We start from the raw sequence: 6,746 nt of genomic DNA, 5'->3' as shown, positions 1-6,746 counted from the left end.
TCCCTGACCATGAACTTATCTACAGCACATACTCCCACTGTCAAGAACTTTGAAATTACAGTTTCCAATCAAAATATCTTAAAGCAATCAGGGAACTGCAGACTATTTGGAGGCACTATTACATCATAAGTTGCTTTAGTAAAGAAACCATGACCCTGGGCTAAATACTGAGCAGCTTTCTGAAAGGCAGGTTTCAAATGGATTCCGAACTCTGGCTTCAAGAACAGAGAACAGAAATTTTAGATGTGCCACAATTTGCTGTCACAATTTAGCGTCCTGCCTTCACCAACATAATTTCCTATTCCCTGACTGGCGGGACGTGACGCGGCAGATGGAACCTGTAGGGCTGGCGCAGGCAGCAAAAATGAATCACTGTAGGAGCCGGGGATGCCTATAAGGTACACCAGGAAGGGATAGGGTTCAGCAACAGGAAAGCAGATGCTGGGATGCCACGGAGAGGGGAGAGATGAGTGTGGGGGTAAGTGAAAAAACCCCCAATTTTTACAAATATCTCTGGCGGGGTGGGGGCGTGTGTGGAAGGGCCCATCCAAAATACTGATCTGGCTATGCCACTGTCTGCTGCATGCGCACAAGAGTTTTGCATTAAGCAGAGCTCTTGTATGCATGAGCCAGGCAAACCTTGAAACAAAGCACACGCTGATGCCGTTTTTCTGCATCTTTACTATAAGATTTTTTTAAAAATATTTTGCTTGAAAAACTTATATTTAAGTGCAGAAAACAGGCAGCAGTGTCCGCTTTCAATTTTGGGCTTGCTTTGACTCACATACATTCATCTCTCACTACCAGCGCTTAGAGGCTTGCACGGGCTTTCTTCTGCTTCCAAATGAAATAAAAATGGGCAGATTTTAAAGAAAAGGTAATGGGGAATCCTCTATTCAAACGCCTTGATGTCAGCTCCAAGCTGATGTTATGTTTTCAGTAGTAAGGGCAGCTTTGTTTTGCATGCTGTTCTCAGAGTATTGGGAAGGAATAGAAAATGACCTCATTAACATCCATCTGACTACATTTGAATATTATTTATGTGAATCTTTGGCACGCACATAGTTTCCTGCACTACAGACTTCTGAACATTCTGCGCAGTTTACCACAGATTTGCTGGCTGAGCACCAATTGGCTCTAGCGCTGGCGTTAGGTTCTGAGCATTGGCCCATTAATTTGGAAGTAGTTTTAAAGAAGCAGTTTTTCTTTACTAGTGCAAATGTACAGAAACTGGGTCAGACAGAATAATTTTGTCCAGATTCAAAAACACAATAAAAAGCCACATTAACTATCACAAACTCTCTGATGCAGAAATGTGAATAAACTACATTTTTCTTGCAAGCATGATGTAGTTCTTACCTGAAGAATATGATCTCAAGAGCATTGAAAGAATCAAGAAACATCTAGTGCCTTAGTCCTGTCTGGAAGGACCTAGTCCAAACTGCTGAGCTTGGGACCTGTAGTGTAGGAAAGAGACCTGTGGGGATCTCCAAACTCTTTATGAATGAACAATGTCACCCTGGACACACCTACCACACACTGCCATTGGTACACAAGAAGTAGGTACAAATTTCTTTAAGCCATAAGCCACATCCCAGCTTGCCTGATTTTCACATCACTTGCCACTGGCAAAATGTAGGTAAATAGAAAAAGATAGCACAAAATGCATGACAATAAAACCTCGTGTAACTGAGAGATATAATAAACTAGTAAAAAAGGCCCGTTTCTGAGAGCAATGAAATGGGCGCTAGCAAGGTATTTGTTTTGTGCAATGAATGTCTTGAAGAGGATTTTGTGCCAGGGTGGCCCCCCTCCTCCCAGGTGGAAGTGTGTGTTTGTGACTGAGAGAGAGTGATTGTGGGCAAGTGTGTTTGAGAGAGAGAGAGAGAGTGATTGTGGGCAAGTGTGTTTGAGAGAGAGAGAGAGAGAGTGTGTGTGTGTGTGTGTGTGTGAATGAGTGTGGCAGGGTGTCGCTCCTCCCCTCCCTTCTTCCTTGCCTGCCTGTGCGCGAGTGAAGGGGAGTGATGTCAGTCGTGCTTAGCATGTCGTCTGTTGTGTCTGAAGTAGTGGAGGAAGGAGTCCACCTTGTTTACCTACCGCCGCTGCATTTTGTTCGCTGTCGCCATCGCGGTCCTCTGAGACACAGATTAAGGCTGTGGAAGTCCTCTCGCGCCCTCGATGTGTAAACGCGAGGGCGGGGCGGGCGCCAATGTTGGTTGTAGGGGGTTGCATAGTGGCGTTCGCGGCGGCGTTTGTAGTGTGTGTTCTCCAAAGACAAGCAGGCTAATATTCTCACATATGGGTGACGTCACGTCGGCCCGGAGGACTTTCTAGCAAAGGCTTCATCAAAATGAAAAAAATGTCACTCGCCGCGCGGGCGGATGCAGTGCGCATGCATGCGTCCCTTTTCCCGCCCGCCGCGAGGACACACTCCTCAGTTTTTTCTTCTCCGCGTCAAAGAGGTGACACAGTGAGTTTTTGTCTTCGTGTTGCTGTGCCCGGAGGTGAAGAAAATCTCTACAAAAAGTATCCTTTTAGTTGTTTTTAGTATTATTTTTTTGTTTATTAAGTTTTCTTTCTTTTAGCCTGCGATTTTATTTAAATCGCTCGTCCGGTTTTTATCTTTTTTTGTGTCCTTTTCTTTCAACGACACAATCGCGTCTTTTGATTTGGCAGGGGCTGTTTTTCCCAAAATGTCATCGAAGATGCCCAGCGGCTTTAAGCCTTGTGCCCGCTGTCATCGGGCCATCTCCAGCACTGACCCACACTCGTGGTGTTTACAGTGCCTTGGGCCGGACCACCGCTCGGAGGGCTGCAAACTGTGTCTCGCTATGAAAAAGCGGACACTGCTCTCCCGGGATGCCCAAAGGGAGAAGATTTTTGGGCCCGGTGCCTCGACGTCGTCGTCGTTGTTTAAGTCGGCGCCGTCCAAATCGACGCCGGTGAAGTCGGTGCCGTCGAGGACGATGCCATCGAAGTCGGCTTCGTCGAAGTCGACGTCGAAGGAAGCGTCGGCACCGGGGAGACCGGGGACAGGCTGCCATTCGACCGATGCACGCTGGGAGCAGTGATGCATCGAGTGGGTCTCCGCCCGCCTCGGCGCCTCCTGCTTTGCAGACCCCCCGGGACCGTCCTGCATCGGACCCGGCCCCGAAGAGACGTGTGGATTCCACGTCCTCTTCTCCGGTGCTGAGGAGTCTCGACGATGGGCGTCGGGCAAAGGCCAAGAGGCACCGTCGTCGTTCTCCTTCGCGTCACGGCACCGGGAGCTCCGGGTCATCGATACATTCGATACCCAAGAAGCGTCGGTGCCGAGAGGATCGCTCCCCCTCTATTACTGAGGTACCGACGCGTGGGGTCATTGGCAGCCGAGTCCCCACTCCCCAACCTCAGCAGACTTTGCCTCCAATGCCTCAACCGACCCCTCAGCATCTTCCGGCAGCAACTCTTGATGAGCGTATGCAGGCCCTTTTTCCTTTTTTCATGGAAATGATGCAGCAGTGGCAATTGGCACCGAGGTTGTCGGTGCAGACGGTGCCAGCGGTACCGGTATCAATGAGTTCAGAGGTACTGGTGCCGACGGTGTCGGAGGTATCGACGTTGCCGGTGCCGGATGCTTATGCATCAGGCCTTCAGCCCGTGGTGAGGTCTGTCTCACCGGTGCCGCCTCCGGCACCGGTGTCATTGACTTCCCAGGTTGGATCTCCCGAGACATCGGTGCAGGAAGCTTCGCTGGAGTCTCAGGGACCGTCAACTTCTCGACATCATCATCGAGGACGTCAAGCCTCTTCGTCAAGACGGGCTCAGATTCGGGCGGCTCTGTCTGAGCTTTGTTTTAATGCCCCCCTTTTAGACCCCTTCTTGACCCCTCTACATGGAGGGGTAAAGAGCGTTAGTTCATCCAAAAGGGTTTGAATTGTTTCCCTGACCTCCAGGGTTACCCAGTCCCATGGGGGTCTGTTCTGGGGAGGCATCAGAAGGCGGAGTTCACACCTTATTCCCATGACCACAGCTTTCTGTCTAATAGGGTCTAAGGAGATCTTTGGCCATTTATGTTCCCACATATAAAGATCTACCCTACTTAGTTCAGGGAGTGAGGATCTCTTGTGTATGGTTTTCTTTGTAGAATAAATGACAGATAAAGAATATGTAGAAATAAAGACACAGTTGGTTTTCAGAAAGAAGGTTCAATTTATTCTTACCAAGATTAAATCTTCAACTTGGTACATTCATCATCAGACAGATTCTGGGTTCAATTGCACAGAGCTGTGCCTTCCGAGAAGAGTTGGAGAAATGTTCCAACTATCTGGCAAAATCTTCTCTCTTTTATAGGCACAGGTCTTAATACAAGTCAATGGCAAGAGCCTTTTTTTTCTTAATATTTCACAACCTCTGAATAATTTTTTTTTCCTCCCTCTCTAGGTCCCACCTACTCCCCTATTTTGCGTGTGTCACTCTTGTTTCAGACTTTAATGCATGTTTATGCAGCACAACAGTGTGAATGATTTTATTTTGTATTGTATTGTCCTGGTTTTGCTGGTTTCCTTACTGTCGGCTGTTTTATTTTAATGCTTTTGAGTTCCCTTCTTATGAATTATTTAATAGAAAATCTATTGTCTAGTGACTCTCTTATGGTACTATCCCCCAAGAGCTTACATGTGTTCAGTGTTACAAATCTTTCTTTCAAAATTTTTTTATTTAGATCTATGTTATTTTTACCATCTTTGCAGTTTGTTTTAGGGCCTCTTCCCTGGGATATGCTATATTTTTATTTTACTTTTTATTTTTATTTTCTTATATACCAGTGTCACGCTATAACCATTGGCTTTGATACCGATGCCTGGGGCTTACACCCATCGAAGGTGACCCTTCAATGGATGACGGTATCTCAATTAGTAGGAGCAGACTTCCATTCCATTGTCAGAGTGGCCTGCGGATTCGGCATTATTGCTCGCGTAGGAGTTGCTTGTACACATGACCGCTGAGAACAATAAAGAGACGTCTAAGACTTTGGTTGTGATTGTGTACAGGTTGACTGGGGCATTCAATATTCTTGGATGGTTAGTTTTAAACGAGAGGTTTCCTAACTTTTCAACGTTCTAGCATGGTTAGTCGTACACGAGAGGTTCCCTAACCACAAATTTTTGAGTGGGTTGTTGTACACGAGAGGTTCTCAAACTACTGCAGGTCCCTGGGGGGGGTTAGTCGCACACGAGAGGTTCCCTAACCTGCGGAAACCCTTTGGACCGCTGCTCTTCAACTCATGAGACCTTATTTTAGCCCCATCTGATAATACCTCATCAGAGGATGATGATGAAATGCATGGGGAGTTCTCTGGTGAGGACTCTCAAGGCATCCCATCTGAATCTACTCCCTCGCCCCAAAGACAGCTTTCTCCTCCCGAGAGCTTGTCTTTCTCTTCTTTTGTTCGGGAGATGTCTGAGGCCATCCCCTTCCCTGTGGAAATTGTGGATGAGCCCAGAGCTAAAATGCTTGAGATTTTGGATTATCCATCTCCACCTACATCTTCTGCCACAGTTCCTTTCCATGAGACTCTCAAGGAACTTATGTTGAGGAACTGGGAGAAGCCTTTTTCTTGTCCAACCGTCCCCAAGAAAGTTGAGTCCCAATACCGGATCCACGGGGAACCCAGTCTCATGCGGGCTCAATTGTCTCATGATTCAGCGGTGGTGGATTCCGCTCTCAGAAGAGCCAAGAGTTCTAGGAACTTCTCCTCGGCGCCCCCGGGACGGGAGTATAGAACTTTGGACTCTTTTGGGAGGAAGGCTTATCAGGCTGGTCTGCTTGCCGCCAAAATTCAATCATACCAGCTCTACACGAGTATTCATTTACGGAACTCTGTGAGGCAACTTGAGAGTTTGGTAGACGCACTCCCACAGGAGAAAGCCGAACCCTTTCGCCAAGTGATCAGGTAGCAGAAGGCGCGTCGTAAGTTCCTGTCCAGGGGCGTTTTTGACACTTGCAATGTGGTATCTCGCTTCTCTGCCCAAGGTATAGCGATGCGCAGACTCTCATGGCTGCATGCCTCTAACCTGGAGGAACGAACTCAGCAGAAGATAGCAGATATCCCATGCCGGGGGGATCACCTTTTTGGAGAGAAGGTGGAAGAGATGATTGATCATCTCTACCAGCGTGACAACGCTATGGATTCTCTCTCCCGCCGGGCACCTTATGCATCCACTTCCACCTCTAGGAAGTTTTTTAAGGGAAAAAGAAGTGCTCCTTACGTTTCTAGAAGCCGCAAGTACACTTCTTATTCCCGTCAGCCGGTTCAGGCTCGACCCCAGCCCGCTCGCTCTCGTCAGCAGCGGGCACCGAAGCAGGCCCCTGCAGCTCCCCAGCAAAAACCAGGGACGGATTTTTGACTGGCTCCAGCAGAGCATAGCCGAAATCAAAGTACCTGTGCCGAACGATCTGTCTGCTCTGGGTCCTGGAAGATAAGCACAAGCTGTCTTTGTGCACAACAGAGCTCCTATGAATTCCAATTTCTGGGCTGGGATGAGATGGGACTTGGGATAATTGATGACAAACCCCAGCATCTCTAGCACCTGAATAGTCATCCGCATGGACTGCAAAGTTTCTTGTGGGGAAATGTTCTTCACCAGCCAATCGTCCCGGTAAGGGAACACATGCACTCCCAGTCTGCGTAGCGGCGCTGCCACAACTGCCAGACACTTTGTAAAAACCCTGGGAGCAGACGCCAAGCCAAAAGGCAAAATACAGTA

Source organism: Microcaecilia unicolor, chromosome 8, assembly GCF_901765095.1.
Source record: "Microcaecilia unicolor chromosome 8, aMicUni1.1, whole genome shotgun sequence".
Lineage (NCBI taxonomy): Eukaryota > Metazoa > Chordata > Amphibia > Gymnophiona > Siphonopidae > Microcaecilia > Microcaecilia unicolor.
The sequence above is the reverse complement of the archived record's forward strand: the minus strand, read 5'-3'. Positions refer to the sequence as shown.